The sequence below is a fragment of the Drosophila kikkawai genome, chromosome 2L (genome assembly GCF_030179895.1).
Source record: "Drosophila kikkawai strain 14028-0561.14 chromosome 2L, DkikHiC1v2, whole genome shotgun sequence".
NCBI classification, from domain to species: Eukaryota; Metazoa; Arthropoda; class Insecta; order Diptera; family Drosophilidae; genus Drosophila; species Drosophila kikkawai.
The window spans coordinates 31,264,384-31,282,507 of record NC_091728.1 but is presented as its reverse complement, the minus strand read 5'-3'; the positions used below and the strand labels follow the sequence as shown (position 1 = coordinate 31,282,507).

Below are 18,124 nucleotides of genomic sequence, written 5' to 3'. Positions count from 1 at the left end.
AATTCCCGATCGTGAGAAATATACGATAAGGGTGCAGTCACCCCGAAAGAACATATCTTAAACAAACCCAGACCGCTCGCAGGAGGTCATATTTCGGGATACTTGTTACATAGGCTCAAGTGGCGGTTGTATTAATAGATAGATATGGTGCTAGGCCGTGCTCTGCTGCTGGGACTTTATCGCTAACAGATGCTTCTTATCTAAAACCGTGTTCATGTTTGAACATTCTGCCAAGGGCCAGCAAGATTCGGGGTACATTTAAATTAGTTGCAATTAAAATTAAGTGGACTGTATTTATTTTGTTTTAATTCGATATAATTAATTTTGCAACTAATATTTTACAAAGCCCTCCGTATCATGGCTTAATACATGTACAATTTTATTTCTTTTTAACTTTTAATTTTTAATTCATGAAAAATAGTTTACCCGCTTGTATTTCTTTTTTCTATTATTTTTGAACAATTTCCTTTATATTAAACAATTGGTATTGAAACTGACTTTATGACTTTAACTCCAGCTTTATAAATACCTCCGAAGTGAGGTCCTGCCGGGGGAATATTGCGTTAAGTAACTGCTGATTGAACTTTCTTTTTTTTTTTTAGTGCAATATTTATAAATTCTTTTTTTTTTTACAAAATCAAAAAATTATTATAAAAACGAATTTTAATTAAGTTGACTTAGCTGCTGCTTCTGCCGCGCCGCCGTCGTTTTTAAATTTGATGTTGTTGTTTTTGCTGCTGCTGTCGTCGCTGCCGCCGTTCTTGGTTGTAGTAGGATGATTTCCTGATGCCGCCTGTTTCTGTATCGTCGCTGCGGCCGTCGTTGTTGTTGCAGACTTATTTGTAGTTGCTGCCGTGAGGTCGTCCCTCCTTCTACTTTTCTCCGTCAAGGGCTGGGTAACTTCCACACAATATCTTAGCCGATTTCTCGACCCCAGAAAATTATTTTATTCTTATTTTCTGGTTGCCATATCTGGCATTTACAAAAAAAACCAACCAATGGAGTTGGAAAAAATATTAATAAGGACTCTTATTGTCCTTTAATTTTAAAAAAAACCAACCAATGGAGTTGGAAAAAATTTTTTTGTTTAAAAACAAAAGGGACTCTTTTTTGACCTTTTGAATTATCGTTTTCACGACCACTAAAAACTTTTTTATTATTGTGTTTTTTTTTTTTAATTTTGTCACGATAGGCCCTTTTTTTCACTACCGCGACTTTTCGATGTTTTAGGCCTCGAAAAAACGCCCACAATAAATATTTGTTATATTTATTTTTTAATTTTGTCGATTCCTCGACAACTTTTTTTTTTTTAACAAGAAGGACTCTTTTTTTTATCCTTTTGCATATATATGGTATATGTTGGCCATTTCAAATACCATAACATAATTTTATGCACTTTTTACATTTTCTTTAAGCACATTTTCTACTGATATTATTGGCTCCAGCACGCCTTACCATTTCTTCCATGGTATTACAGCAACCTAAATGGTGCTTGTATTTAAAACATAAAAGACTCTTTTGTGCCTTTTTGTTTTTATTTTATACTCTGTTCCTTACCACGGGTGGGGGGAAACAAGAGTTAATTATTTTGCTACCTTTTAGCTACAAGTGTTCCTTGCTTCGCTTGAAGGAGCTCGCCTTACTCTGAGTCCCTTACCATAGAGGGGGAAACTGCAGAGTTATCGAAGCAAAAATGCTCCGAAGGCTCGATTGACCAAAATGAAAACCCCAAATAAATTAGAAGTCTTCATATGCTGAGTTTTTGTAAGAAACTGATTTTATTTCATTTAAACCCTAGCTTATATAGCTAACATGAGAATGTACATTGTAGATCTTAGTTCTAGACCCACGCATCGGACAGTTCCCGATCGTGAGAAATATACGATAAGAGTGCAAACAGTCACCCCGAAAGAACATATCTTAAACAAACCCAGACCGCTCGCAGGAGGTCATATTTCGGGATACTTCTTACATAGGCTCAAGTGGCGGTTGTATTAATAGATAGATATGGTGCTAGGCCGTGCTCTGCTGCTGGGACTTTATCGCTAACAGATGCTTCTTATCTAAAACCGTGTTCATGTTTGAACAGCAAGCACATGTATCAACTCCATTCTCGACATTATCGTGTGCCCAACAACAAGATGTGAAATGTTGTCCATGAATATTAGAAACCAGCCGTGTATCAGCCATCCTTTTATAAAAATATTTGAGCGACTCCTCCAGATATTGCTCATGTTCGGGGAAAATTTGATGTTTAAACATTTTCATGAAATTATTTATTTTTATTACAAGTTGTTGAATGCTATTACTGGTTGAGATGATGTCTTTGTTTTTTTGCAATGAATTCAAAAATTTAAATGAAGTAATCCTTTCCAAATTGTTAGACGATACGTTGAACCAACCCAGTTAATGGCGAGTATTCAACTAGTCGATCATGTGTGAGGAGTCGTCTGACTCCCCACCAATACTGGCGGCGGCACCAACATCAGCCTTAACACCGGCCACCCGCGCCAGCAGCCGACGGCACCAACATCAGCCAGAACAACGGCCACGTCATCAACAGCGACGTCAGAAAACAGCGGCCAGCGGCCTCAACACCGGCCCGAGCAGCGGCCACAACAACAGCGCGCTCTCGCCGTCAACAACAACGACGGCCGCCACGTCACCAACGTCGACGTCATCGACAAAACGGCCACAACAGCGGCCAACAGCAGCGGCAATGGCAACGGCCAGCGCGACCAGCGAAAACAATACTTCGCGCCCGTAGCCAGCAAAAACAACCGCAGCTACGTCATCAACAGCGGCAGCGCGTATCAACAGCTCACCAAGCCAACAACAACGGCGATCAGGAGCCGGCAGCGACAACAACAACAGCCGACGGCAAAACAACCGCCGCCAACGCTCATGGAGAGCCACCGCAGCGAGCAGCGAAAAACAACAAAAACAAACCGGCAAACGCCCAATTACTCTCTTTGTCAATATTTAAATAATCTCTTGTAAAATACTTTATTCACTTCTCCTTTTGTAACCTTAAGCTTTGTATAAATAATTCATTGTAGATATAATCATTTTCGTATACATTCTTTATAAAAGGGGCAACGTATACTTTAATAGAATAATATAGTCATTTATAAGCTGTACAAAAGTTAAGCATAGAAAAGAGTTTGTAGTTATCTTTGGTTCCCCGTTCTCACATCTCTAGACCCCGCACACACACACACACATATCTACACGCGGAGAGCAGAGAGAGCTATTCACCACGAATAAGTGGCCACGGAGTTAGCGCCGTATGAGAGCAACAGAGAGCGAGCATACGATCGAGCGCAAAACAACCCCCGAAAATTGGCACGCGCCAACAGGAGAGAGCGAGAGGGAAGCTGATGCACCGCAATGCAATGAGCAACGGAAAGGTACCGGCGCGGCCGAAAATTTGGCAAAGCCGCGTGGTCTGATTTACTTTTGCGGAGGCGACGAAATCGAAGAGACGTGCGAGCGGACGACGGAGTTCTTTTCACAGCGAAGCCAAAACGGGAGTGTTTTTTTCCTCAAGCGACGGAGTTATATTTTTTTTTCTTGCGACCAACGAGTGCGGGAAAAGTGCCTATTGACAGTGACAATTTATACCGAGTGCCCCAACGATCGTGAGGCAGCCAGTGACGTGCAGCGGAGTTTGATTTTTCTCGACGGCCAAGGAGGAAAATTCTTTTGGAAACGGACGGCGAGGACGTGGCGGAAACAGCAGCCACCGGCAGGCACGTGTGTGTGTGCGGAAAAACGGAGACGGGTGAGTGTATAGGAGGATCGCATTTTGGCCAGCGGGTACCGGTGTAAATAGAAATTTCTCGATGGCCAGGATGCGGTTTTCGCTAGAGTAGGCTAGAAATAATGCCCCGACATCTAACCATATTTTTTTTTGTTAAAATTCCCTGCAAACTTTATTATTCAAATAAAACCAAAACGAAAACTAAAAGAGAGAAATTTTGGAAAAATGCAACTTGATTTAAATAAAAATAAAACCCAATGAAAACTGAAAAATAAACATTTTTTGAAGAAAATACAACTCAAGTAAAAATAAATAAATAATGAAACTGAAAACTAATTAAACATAAACTCGGATGTATTTATAATTTTTCTTTGGTGCTTGCGGGGGATGGCCTACACTGGGAGAAATTTCCCCTCCAAACTTTTATAATGAGACCTAAGTAAATTTTATTCAAAATATATTCCTGCTCTCGCGGATTATCTAGCCGCGGCCCACACTGAGAAAAAAAATAAACGCGGATAAATTTAAAATGAGGAGAAATTAAATAAATTCAAGAAAGCTCTCATAAATATAAATTTTCTTCTTTGGTGCTCGCGGGAAAGGCTGAGTTTCGCCTACACTGGGAGAAATTTTACTCCGAAATTTAACAATGAGATATAAGTAAAATCTTATTTAATATATATATTTTTGTGCTCTCGCGGAGGAGCTAATCACTGATTGCCACTTCCGAGAGGCCGTATGCTGTCCTCAGTGGGAAAAAAATAAAATGCAGAGACATTTAGAATTGAGAAAAATTAAATAAATTCCAGAAAAGCTTTCTCAAGTAAAATCTTCGACTCCGATCGAGTCCAGCTCGCGAGGGAACGACCCACCGTCACGCTGGCCATGAATTTCGTAGAATAATTGCCCAAAATGCCTAGATCTTAGGCCATAAACTCTGCCCTAGGAAACGGTGGTCCCCAAAATCGACCCCTCTTTCGGTCTCCTTCTAGCGATTGCTATGGGCCCGACCCAAAACGCGCTCCGACGAATATTTCGCTCTATTGCAGAGACCGAATCAGCCATTTTTCTGGCTGCGTATCCCGGTAACTGACCATTACCATCTCATGTCAGTTTGCCGTCCGTCAAAACACTTTGTCCCACATCTTTACAAATTTTTCTGTTAAAGAGGACCTTGGACGTGACTGAGGCTTACCCCAGCCGTCGAACTTCCTTACAGAATGGCGCCCGAGCAGGGACATGGGGTTTACGAACTTTAGACGTCGAAAAAATATGGCCTAAAGACCCATTCGGATACGTCAAGTTTGAAAAATTTTCGGTTCCGCCACTTAGAGAAAATTTTCTAAGTCGGAACGTATGGAGAGTCGGATGTCGAGGGACACCAAAAATTTCTAGGGCAGAAAACTACGTGAATATATATATATATATCGACAAGAATATATACCGGGCATTTTATATAACCTCAAAATCGGAAAAAAAAAAAAAAACTTAAAAACTTTTTTTTCTCAAAGCACATGGCAAAAATCGGGAGAACTTAACCAAAAAGTATACCCACTCTCAGAAACTCGTGGCACACGCAGCGAAAATTTTTATACCCCCAGCCGTGAAAAGATCATAACCTAAAACGAGAGGTTATCTGATCACGTGACCAGAAACACACGTGGGCCAAGAAATAGAATCGAGCAAAGAAAGCAAAGAGGGAAAGGAAAAAATAGGAGAGAGAGAGCGAGAGCGAAAAGCCCTCTAGGTAGCCAAGTCAGGTCGCGAGAATTTCGAAAGCACGAGGCAGGGAAAAGCTAACCCAAACTCCCCACAGCGCAGCCATTTTGTTTTCACCCTTCACTCTCATCGTCGTCTCTCTCACACCAGCGGCGATCGAATACAGCCTGCAGACACGCATCGGAGGCCCTTCTCTTTTCAACCGCCGTCGAGTCAACACGTACAGTCGCAGTTTTCAACGGAAGTAAAAGCCATCGTCGTACCAATTTTACTAAGTCGCGATCACCGTCGAATAAAATTTACAGCATCGTGGAATAAAACTTTGCATCATCGTCGAATTAAATTTACATCGCCGTCGTCTAATTTGACTCATCGTCGTGGAAATTCTACAAGCTTGCATCGTCGTCGAATAAATTTAATCCCCGTCGAGGAGAGCAGCAACATTAAATCGTCGTTTTACATCAAATTCGAGTTTAACCTAGTTGCACGTGGGCATTTGGTGATTTTTGTGTGAAAAATAAAAATCAAATATTTCACTGAAGTTAATCAACTCAACCGTCGCTTGACCCTCGTCTGAAATATTTCTCTCGACCTTTCGAATTTTTTTTCCCTTGTCGTTTGCCAGTTGATTAATTTTTCACAGCAATATGGGCGCACGCTGGATCGCGTATCTGCGGAAGCGGGAATTGGAGGCGATTTTGAAGGAGTTTTCCTTGGAAGCAACCGGAACCGTGGAGGAAATGCGGAGCCGGCTGGCTGCCTTCAACAATCAAGATGATCACGTGCTGGAAGTCATCGAACGACTACAGGAATGTGAGGCGGAAATCAACGCCACTCTAGCGGATAGGAAACAACGATCGCCGAGTCCACAACCACACCCACCGGGTCCCGCGCAACTGCAAGTGCCGGTACTGGAGGGCAGAGTTACCGCCGACGTGGCCAGAGACGTGGAGACCCTCCCGGCCAGGCGTGAGACTCTTCCAAAGAAGGCGGAGATGTCGGCAGCGACACTGTCGGAGAAACTCAGGAACTGGGGAATAACTTTCGATGGCACTACGGATCCCATCACCTTCATCCAGCATCTCGAGGAACGAGCAACGGCCTACGAAGTCGACGTGGAGAAGATGCCGCAGGCCATCCCTGGCCTTTTGACGGACACGGCCGAGCACTGGTTCCGGACGAGCCAGCTGCTAGGAGAATCATGGACGAGGTTCAAAAAGGCGTTTTTGGATTTCTTCTTGCCGCCGAGGTATTTCCAGCGACTCGAGGATGAGATCCGCACTAGGGATCAGCGTCGAGGGGAGACGTTCAAGCAATATCTCGTCAACATCAAACTGTTGATGCACCGAGCGGGATACAGCGCGGAACAAGAGCTGGAGCGCATCTACGAGAACCTCCAACCGGAGTACCAGATGTACGCCAGGAGGCACGACTTTACCACATTGGAGCAACTCACCAGTTTGGCGGTCAATTTCGAGGTCACTCGGGACCGGAGCACTGGAAGCCATGCCAGGATGGTAGCTGAGCCACAACCCGCGCCAAGGAGGAGCGGATACGAGCCGCCAGCAGTTCAACAAAATTTCTCGCGAACAGTCGGGCGACCACCCATCCCAGCTACGACCCCACAGGGTCCTCGAGTAGGGAATCTGTCAACGATCACAAATTTCAGGTTTGCGTGTAGGAATTGTGCTCAAGAGGGCCACCAGCAGGCAACGTGCCGCAATCCCAGAGTTCTTTTCTGTTGGGATTGTGGGCGTCGGGGAATACGCACAGTCGAGTGTTGCAGACGCACCCAGCCGGGAAACGAGAGGAGTCTTCGCCCACTCGGGGAGCGGACGGAGACTGCCTTCAGGAATCCCCGGAATTAGGAGAGATATTACAGGTGCAGGCTGGTCGGATCATCGCGCAGGTGCAGATCGAGGGGCAGAAGTTCAGCGCGACTATAGACACCGGAGCTAGCAGGAGCTTTGTGAGTGAACGAGTGGTCCAACTCGTAGGGACAACACATAACGTACGGTCGGTACGCACTCACGTCAGCCTGGCTGAAGGCTCCCGCAAGGAGATCACAACGTCTCTAGTCGCCAAAGTCCAGTTGGACCAACGTAGGGTGACTTTTCCTCTACTAGTTCTGCCGTCGATCATGGAAGACGTGCTCTTAGGCATGGACTTCCTCTGTGGCGTATCTGCCAGTATCCAATGTGGCCGCGCAGCACTGCAGCTGAGCCCTTTCGTGTTAACTAGCCCCACCTACAACTTAGCTACGCCGTCGGTTTTGACAAACGCGTTCACTCCGAAAGCAGCAGACCCCATCGAAGCCGCAGAATCCCCACCAGCCAGCAACGAGACAGACCATGCGACGTCAGATACCCCGACCAGTAGCATTTTAGGGCCTCGTGATGACAACGCCGTGCGAAACAATCCGTTTCGACGAAGACAAGCCACCCGGCCAGTGGAGCCAGCAGTGGAACCCGTAGCGGAAAGGCGAGCACCCTCACCAGCCATCCCAGAGCCTAGATCTGACGCTGGAGGAGCACTAGCTGTCATCACCGAACATACGGAGCACGCAGACTTGGAGCCATGGGTGAACCAGTTTCTACAGGAGGAATTGGCTAAATTCGACGGATTGACAGGAGTGTCGAATATCGCGGAACACACGATCACGATGCGGGATGACAAGCCCATCAAACAGAGATACTTTCCGAAGAATCCCGCGATGCAGAGGATTATTGATGAGCAGATCGACGAGCTGCTGCGCAACGACTGTATAGAGCCCTCACGGAGTCCCCACAGCGCCCCGATCGTACTCGTGGGCAAGAAGTCCGGAGAGATGCGACTTTGCGTGGATTTTCGCCAATTAAATTCTCACTCCATTCCAGATGCATACCCGCTGCCAAGGATAACACACATCTTGGAACGCCTGCGCCATGCCAAATATATATCGACGCTCGATCTGAAGAGCGGATATTGGCAAATTCCTGTAGCCGAGTCTAGTCGCGAATGCACTGCCTTTACGGTCCCCGGGAGGGGCCTGTACCACTGGAAAGTGATGCCGTTTGGCCTCCACTCAGCACCAGCCACATTCCAGCGGGCGCTCGACAGCGTCATAGGACCGGACATGGAGCCCAACGCGTTTGCGTATTTAGATGATATCATCATCATCGGACGCACTCTGGACGAGCACGTACAGCATCTGCGAGAAGTATTCCGACGGCTACGAAAGGCGAACCTTCGCCTCAACGCAAAGAAGTGCAGCTTCTTTAAGCGCAGCCTGGTATACTTGGGACATGTTATCAGCGAGGAGGGAATTCACACCGACCCCGAAAAGATCTCAGCAGTACGGCAACTGAGTCCACCGACCACGTGCAAGGAGCTTAGGAGGTGTTTGGGTATCGCGTCTTGGTATCGGCGATTCGTACCAAACTTTGCTAGCGTCGTGCAGCCCATGTCTCTACTGCTCAAGAAGGGCAAGAAGTGGCAATGGGAGAAGGAGCAGCAGGATGCGTTCGATGACCTGAAGAGTAAACTGACGGAGGCACCGGTTCTTGCCTGCCCGGATTTCAACGAGAAGTTCGTGTTACAAACGGACGCCAGCGACATCGGCCTCGGAGCAGTGTTAACCCAGACAATCCAAGGGGAAGAACGAGTCATCGCATTTGCCAGCAGACGCCTCATCGCTGCAGAGGAGAACTATTCCGCCACGGAAAAGGAGTGTCTGGCCATCATATGGGCCATCAGGAAGCTCAGATGTTACTTGGAAGGATATCGATTTGAGGTGATAACCGATCATCTCGCTCTGAAGTGGCTCAACTCGATTGAGAATCCCACCGGCCGTGTAACGCGCTGGGCGCTAGAGCTCCAGCAGTACCAGTTCGATGTCACCTATAGACGCGGGAGCCAGAACGTCGTCGCGGATGCACTTTCTCGACAGCCTTTGGAGGTACTACAGATGATCCAGGAGGATAAGCCGGAGAGTGCATGGTACCAGCGGATGGTGAAGCTTGTACAGGACAGACCTGAGGATTACCCGGACTACGTATATGAGAACCAGCAGCTGTATAGACACATCGGATCTCGACCCGACGACGAAGACTCCGGGCCATGGAAACTGTGTGTGGCCAAGGAACACCGACAGCGGGTACTGGCGGAATGTCATGACCAGCCCACGGCAGGACACCTCGGAATCAGGAAGACAACCGCCCGGATCGCCCAGAGATACTACTGGCCGGGCCTCTTTCGCGATATTTCCAGGTACGTTCGCAAGTGCGACACTTGTCAGCGATTCAAAGTTAGTCAAGCCAAGCCAGCGGGTAAAATGTTTACCAGGCAGGTGAGTGAGCCATTCGATACTGTCTGCGCCGATTTTATTGGGCCTCTTCCGCGATCAAAAGGTGGAAATACAATGTTGCTCGTATTTTTCGACGCGTTCTCGAAGTGGGTCGAGCTGGTCCCACTTAGAAAAGCCACCTCAGCACATCTCGAAAAATCCTTTAGGGAGAGGATTTTAAATCACTTCGGAGTTCCTCGCACTTTTGTCTGTGACAATGGGACACAGTTTACGAGTCGTTCATTTAAATCCTTTTGTAAGCAGGCAGGGATGGAGATCCAGTACACAGCGCCATATACCCCGCAGCAGAACCCGACAGAGAGGGCCAATCGAACCATTAAAACAATGGTCGCCCAGTATATCGAGGACAAGCAGACGACTTGGGACGAACTCCTGCCCGAGTTGAACCTGGCGATAAATAGCAGCGTCTCCGACTCCACCGGATTTAGTCCGGCGTTCATCGTTCAAGGCCGAGAGCCACGACTCCCAGGAGCCTTGTATGATGAAGTGACTCCAGGACCAAGCCAAGCGCCACATTCACCAGAAGCAAAGGCGGAATTGCTGCGGGATATTTTCAAGGTGGTTCGAGAGAACACTCAACGGGCGTCGTTGGAACAGCGCAAGCATTATGATCTCAGACGACGATCATGGAGGCCAACCATAGGATCACTGGTCTTTGTAAAGCAGCATCATTTGTCTAAGGCGGCGGATAACTTTGCCGCCAAGCTCGCTCCCAAATATGAAGGCCCTTACAAAGTAATCAAATTTTTCTCTCCCACCATAGTGCGCTTGCAGCATCTTCACAGCCGGCAACGTCGAACAGCAGCCCTTGGAGACTTGAAGGAAGCAGTCAACGAGCCAGAAACACAGAATCTGGTGCCCAGCAGACTGGACCACGTAGAAGACACACCGATTACGGAGCAAGTTTAGCGATCGAGGAGCGCTAAACCCCTGAGCAGCGGAGCAGCAGCAGCAGAGACGCAGAAGACAAGGATACCCGCGGACAGCGGGAGAACACACGGCGACAGCCACGCAGCAGCAGTCGCGGAAGTCCGTATGAAGACGGCAAAACAGCAACCAACTTGCTCCAAAGAAGCCGACGAGTCACGCTCGATCCGGCCGAGGCAAGAGCCACCTAGGAACACTGATACAGGAGCCAACAATTGAGTCAGTGGGGCCACTTGCTGGAGGGTGCGCCTTCCCAACGTCCCACTTTCCCTAGTGGAAACTCAACGCTCCCAGTGCCAGCACAGCGAATCTTTGCCCTTATTACTAACTTTCCTTAAAACCTTAGTTAGTAATCATCACAACCGCGAGCTAATAAACCTTTGTTTTTCTCCCTCTACAGAGACAATGGCATCGAACAAGCCTGGCCGTTTGTGGCGCGCAGCGACATCAGCCGCGGCCACCGTGGAAGTCCCCCGCCCGGATGACGTGGTGCTGGGATATCCAGCCGAGGGATTCCTGCCCAAGGACATCGATTGGGAGGCCTTCAGCGAGGCGATGGAGCACGCGGACGAGATTTTAGCGGGCCGTAGACCACTGCCCGATCTCCAGCGCGCAGTTAGCCACGCCGGCGCAGCCGCGGCGGTGCCCAACAGGGTGCCAGTCGCACGTCGCCGGGTGGTGTTCGCGTCGGCCGTGGGGACCTCGAGGTCGGCGACACCCGAGGAGAACCGCCACGGTCGACCGGACGGGAGCAGCGACAACAACGACGTAGTCGCCACAGGCCCTAGCAGCAAGGGCAGCAACGGGAGCGCAGCCGACGCCGACGGCAGCCAGGAGGACGACGACGTGGGCCCCATCTACGAGAGACACCGGCGGGCCAGCAGCATGTCGGACTTCGACCCGGCCGACGTTGCCCGACGCACCATTTTCTCCGCGTCCGGGGTGATCTGCGGCCTGAAGCCAAAGCCGAAACCCAAGCGCAGCGCGAGCGAGCTGCCCCCCGATCCCTGGTTTGTGCAGTACGATAAGGACTGTCTCGCTAAGGCCCACCGAGAGCGAGCTGAACAACGCAACCGCCCTACACCGGTGCCGAGCAAGGGTCCGCCTGCCACCCCCGCAGCCGAGGAGAAGGAGGAGTATCCCACTGCCGATGAGGACTGGGTCCTGCCGCCACGACATTGGCGTATCCGGATCCCGGGAGGACGGATCCCACGCTCTGTGGTCGAGCGCGTCCAACCACAGGAGGCAGCGAACAGGCGAGTGAGCAGGAAATTCCTGTACTACGCGGGCCCAGTGGAATTCAGGGTCCATTTCAGCAAGGGGAACGTGGTCACCATCTCTCAGCGCACCCCGAAGTAAGGGGAGGATGTGAGGAGTCGTCTGACTCCCCACCAATACTGGCGGCGGCACCAACATCAGCCTTAACACCGGCCACCCGCGCCAGCAGCCGACGGCACCAACATCAGCCAGAACAACGGCCACGTCATCAACAGCGACGTCAGAAAACAGCGGCCAGCGGCCTCAACACCGGCCCGAGCAGCGGCCACAACAACAGCGCGCTCTCGCCGTCAACAACAACGACGGCCGCCACGTCACCAACGTCGACGTCATCGACAAAACGGCCACAACAGCGGCCAACAGCAGCGGCAATGGCAACGGCCAGCGCGACCAGCGAAAACAATACTTCGCGCCCGTAGCCAGCAAAAACAACCGCAGCTACGTCATCAACAGCGGCAGCGCGTATCAACAGCTCACCAAGCCAACAACAACGGCGATCAGGAGCCGGCAGCGACAACAACAACAGCCGACGGCAAAACAACCGCCGCCAACGCTCATGGAGAGCCACCGCAGCGAGCAGCGAAAAACAACAAAAACAAACCGGCAAACGCCCAATTACTCTCTTTGTCAATATTTAAATAATCTCTTGTAAAATACTTTATTCACTTCTCCTTTTGTAACCTTAAGCTTTGTATAAATAATTCATTGTAGATATAATCATTTTCGTATACATTCTTTATAAAAGGGGCAACGTATACTTTAATAGAATAATATAGTCATTTATAAGCTGTACAAAAGTTAAGCATAGAAAAGAGTTTGTAGTTATCTTTGGTTCCCCGTTCTCACATCTCTAGACCCCGCACACACACACACACACATCTACACGCGGAGAGCAGAGAGAGCTATTCACCACGAATAAGTGGCCACGGAGTTAGCGCCGTATGAGAGCAACAGAGAGCGAGCATACGATCGAGCGCAAAACAACCCCCGAAAATTGGCACGCGCCAACAGGAGAGAGCGAGAGGGAAGCTGATGCACCGCAATGCAATGAGCAACGGAAAGGTACCGGCGCGGCCGAAAATTTGGCAAAGCCGCGTGGTCTGATTTACTTTTGCGGAGGCGACGAAATCGAAGAGACGTGCGAGCGGACGACGGAGTTCTTTTCACAGCGAAGCCAAAACGGGAGTGTTTTTTTCCTCAAGCGACGGAGTTATATTTTTTTTTCTTGCGACCAACGAGTGCGGGAAAAGTGCCTATTGACAGTGACAATTTATACCGAGTGCCCCAACGATCGTGAGGCAGCCAGTGACGTGCAGCGGAGTTTGATTTTTCTCGACGGCCAAGGAGGAAAATTCTTTTGGAAACGGACGGCGAGGACGTGGCGGAAACAGCAGCCACCGGCAGGCACGTGTGTGTGTGCGGAAAAACGGAGACGGGTGAGTGTATAGGAGGATCGCATTTTGGCCAGCGGGTACCGGTGTAAATAGAAATTTCTCGATGGCCAGGATGCGGTTTTCGCTAGAGTAGGCTAGAAATAATGCCCCGACATCTAACCATATTTTTTTTGTTAAAATTCCCTGCAAACTTTATTATTCAAATAAAACCAAAACGAAAACTAAAAGAGAGAAATTTTGGAAAAATGCAACTTGATTTAAATAAAAATAAAACCCAATGAAAACTGAAAAATAAACATTTTTTGAAGAAAATACAACTCAAGTAAAAATAAATAAATAATGAAACTGAAAACTAATTAAACATAAACTCGGATGTATTTATAATTTTTCTTTGGTGCTTGCGGGGGATGGCCTACACTGGGAGAAATTTCCCCTCCAAACTTTTATAATGAGACCTAAGTAAATTTTATTCAAAATATATTCCTGCTCTCGCGGATTATCTAGCCGCGGCCCACACTGAGAAAAAAAATAAACGCGGATAAATTTAAAATGAGGAGAAATTAAATAAATTCAAGAAAGCTCTCATAAATATAAATTTTCTTCTTTGGTGCTCGCGGGAAAGGCTGAGTTTCGCCTACACTGGGAGAAATTTTACTCCGAAATTTAACAATGAGATATAAGTAAAATCTTATTTAATATATATATTTTTGTGCTCTCGCGGAGGAGCTAATCACTGATTGCCACTTCCGAGAGGCCGTATGCTGTCCTCAGTGGGAAAAAAATAAAATGCAGAGACATTTAGAATTGAGAAAAATTAAATAAATTCCAGAAAAGCTTTCTCAAGTAAAATCTTCGACTCCGATCGAGTCCAGCTCGCGAGGGAACGACCCACCGTCACGCTGGCCATGAATTTCGTAGAATAATTGCCCAAAATGCCTAGATCTTAGGCCATAAACTCTGCCCTAGGAAACGGTGGTCCCCAAAATCGACCCCTCTTTCGGTCTCCTTCTAGCGATTGCTATGGGCCCGACCCAAAACGCGCTCCGACGAATATTTCGCTCTATTGCAGAGACCGAATCAGCCATTTTTCTGGCTGCGTATCCCGGTAACTGACCATTACCATCTCATGTCAGTTTGCCGTCCGTCAAAACACTTTGTCCCACATCTTTACAAATTTTTCTGTTAAAGAGGACCTTGGACGTGACTGAGGCTTACCCCAGCCGTCGAACTTCCTTACACATGGATGAGAAGGCAATATGCCTTTGTATTTATCTCACTCGCAACAGTTAGCTCAGTGGAAATTTTTATATCAGTCGCTCCTGATTTGGCACTCTCGTTCTGGTATGAGAGATCAACAACCACAATAGGAGCCTTCGACATGAATTCCATCGGAGATAAAAGAGCTCGGGGTTCTTGATTGTAATAGCTCTCTTGAAATTTTGTATACATGTCATACAAGACAGCAAACCGATTTTCATTATATTTAACATTCAAATCCTCATAGGGATATACCTCAGAATTAAGATATACCTTTGCATTTCTCAAATTGTTTGTAATTAGTTCTCCATTCAATGTAAATGCAATAACAGCAAAACGTGGACGTTCTCTATTTGCAGACATCTTGACATTCCATATATGATGTGTTCCCTGAACCAATGTCGGATTTATATAACAATCCCAACTCCGGAATGCGAGTGGGAGGCTAGCTCCACTCTTTACTACATTAAACATTTTAATTTTAGCACTGTCACTTGGAACGATGTGGGGGATCTTCCAACTTATACTATTTATAGCAATATTATGGATTTTTCCATCAACATTTTTCACAAACATATCATCAGGGTTTTTCGTAAGTAACAGAACGAGCTTGTTCGGCTCGAGGGGGGAAAACTTCCTTCAATTTCCAGATAGGCACAAAAAAACACTTCCCGCGCCGCAGTCAGTGAAAAGAACACCGGAGTAGAAATATCGAAATCGCGCAAGAGAAAAAAACACCACCAAACGCAAAGAAAGTAGTAGGCCGGGGGGGGCGTGGTAATTTTCAATATATATAAAATCGTATGATCCGCTTTATTCGAGTTCTAATTAGGAATTAATCTAATGTACAAATTGGAGTGAGAGTTTAGACCCGCCGATCGCCCAGAGTCGAAAAGCCTCCGCTAGAAGAGCGAGAGAGCAAGCTGCGCAAGAGCGCAAGCTGCGAGCGAGAGCGCGCTGAGGAGTGAGAGCGCGCTGAGGAGCTTTGAGGAAGCAGGAGCGCTTCGGAGTCGCGCGGGGGGGAAACGAAAGCTCCTGACCTGAACAGAGCTCATGTTTACAGTTTAAGACGACTTTCTTATAGTCTTCAGCGAACCCCATCAACATTTTTAAAGGTACAGAAAAACTGAAATGTCCTCCAGAAGGGATATTGTCCCCGCCACTCCACCCCGCATTGCGATAAGCCGCTCCTTCCTGTTGGCCGACTGAGAGAAAGTTCTTAATAGTCGTTGTTATTCCAGTAAAACGCGTCCTATCCAATTCACAACCATTCAACTCATATCTTATTTCATCCAGAAAATAGGCCATGCAATTATTTTTGAGCAAACCGCTAACGCCATTTGTACTAGTCGTTCCTGTATTTGAGTCAATAATTTTGCTAAGCGTTCCTTCAAAATGGAGAAAACTTTCACATGGAAGGACATACAAGTCTTGGTTTTGCAAACTGATCCGTACTTCATCATTTGCTTTGAAGTTCTGCTGATATGGATAATATGAATGAAACTCTTTTTTAATAATAGATTCATCGTTAGCAGGCTTTTCCTGGACATAAAAGATCTCATTCATTTGAATATTAGTTGATAAACTTTATTTAATATTAAATCCCAACGATTTCAAAATCAATTTATTTTTTAATGTGAGGGCCGGGCGTTGATGTGAAGATGATGGTGCTTTCACTTCAGCTTTAGATTTGATAATGTTATCAAAGGATCGATGAGTACCCCTTTTATTGTAAATAATCATTCTGTCGGTCGTAAGTGGAGACGAATTGATACAGTTTCTCCACGCAAATTAACTAAATCTCCGTCCTGATCAGTTATCCGTATTTCGAGTGTGCTTATTTCTCTGGTGTTCACAGGCAAATAAATCAAATTTCGTGGTGTTATGTTCATTTTATATCCAGGGGGGACATTGATTCCAAATTCATGAAGCACATGATTTGATTTATTCCCTACATATGACCCGCTTATAATGTTGCATTCCAATCTAACAGAATTTATTTTTAAAATATTGACGGGATTATCCGATTTCTCATGTGGTCTTAATTTTCGTTTATTAAATCCGAATAAACGACCAATTGATCGTTCATGATTAAAATATACGGTCTCATTTTTAGTAATAACTTGAACTTGTAAAGTGTTGATATTACACTCTATTTTTATACTGTCTTGAGGCTCATACTCCTTGAGCCTATTAATAATATATTTTGAAATATCATCAAACTCATATGAGCCAATTGGTATTTCAATGACTTTGTTCCCCAATATGAAATAAGTTGTTCCCCTTATCAACATTCGGTATAGAATTGAATGTATAAAAATCAATTAGAGCACATTCATAATTACGTTTTAGCTCAATTTGTGGGAAAAAATTCTCGCTAAGTAGCCATTTAGAGCTATTGTCAATGATGTAGTCATTATGATGCTTGAGTCTGAACTGACTTTATTCCCAATAATATTATTATATTTATATTATCATTATTATTTATCCAAGTATAATAAATTGATCGAATCCTTTTCTATATCGTCCAGCTTTCATATCATCGTCTTTAGAGATTACAAGAAATCCAAATTTATCGTCCCAACACTTTCGTGAAATTTCCATGAATGTTTCAAAATTCATATCAAAATGAACATGATCTCGATATATGCGACGAAGGTTCATATCGTCCTGCTTAAATATTATAATAAAATTTGCATTATCTCGTATTAAATGTTTTGGAATATGTGTATACGTTTGACATAAATAGAATGAATCAATATTTCTATGTCGCCCCATACAAAAATAATTGCGAATAGCAGTTTGCTTTTCACACGCTACGTCATCAAACACCATGATGGATTTGTTTTTAGCTTCCTCTGGTGACAAAACGCTGTCATTCGCTGAAAATGTATAATATCCCATTCCTCGTATTGGTTTTACAAGTTTTTCCAAATACTCATATTTCGGTTGATATAAACTCTTTGAATAGACGTATATATTTTCGAATTTCAGGCCGTTTGGGTCCTCGATTAAGGCAATCATCACATTAGTTTTTCCGCTATTGGACGGACCTACCACCAAAGCTCTAATCGTGTTTGGTAGCAGTGAGCTGTGACGCGGATGTTTACTCTCACCATCACCACCACTTTCAATGTTTTTTACTATGATTTTTTTTTATTTTGTCTTAATAAACGCATGTTTTAGAGATAAGTACTTCATTCAAAGACAACCAGTCGTTAATTGAGGTTGATATAAAATGGGTAAACATTTTTATAATATTATCAGTCATAAATCAAATGTCAAACAGGGTACAGGTCTCATAAATAATTTAATAAACACTCTTCCCTTTGAGGCTCATATACCTGGGTATAATTACTGTGGACCTGGTACGAAGCTAGAGACACGATTAGCTCGCGGTGATCGGGGGATCAACGGCTTAGACGAAGCTTGTAGGGAACA

At 46.0% G+C, this 18,124-nt stretch overlaps 1 long non-coding RNA gene across 1 annotated transcript; it reads left to right on the top strand.

The window, feature by feature from the left end:
* The first annotated feature begins 14,946 nt into the window (after nt 1–14,946).
* Nucleotides 14,947–16,105, top strand: LOC138927892 (uncharacterized). The gene is made up of 3 exons (XR_011444335.1): nt 14,947–15,275; nt 15,768–15,923; nt 15,980–16,105. It is a non-coding gene; the product is annotated as an uncharacterized lncRNA (long non-coding RNA).
* The last annotated feature ends 2,019 nt before the right edge of the window (nt 16,106–18,124 follow it).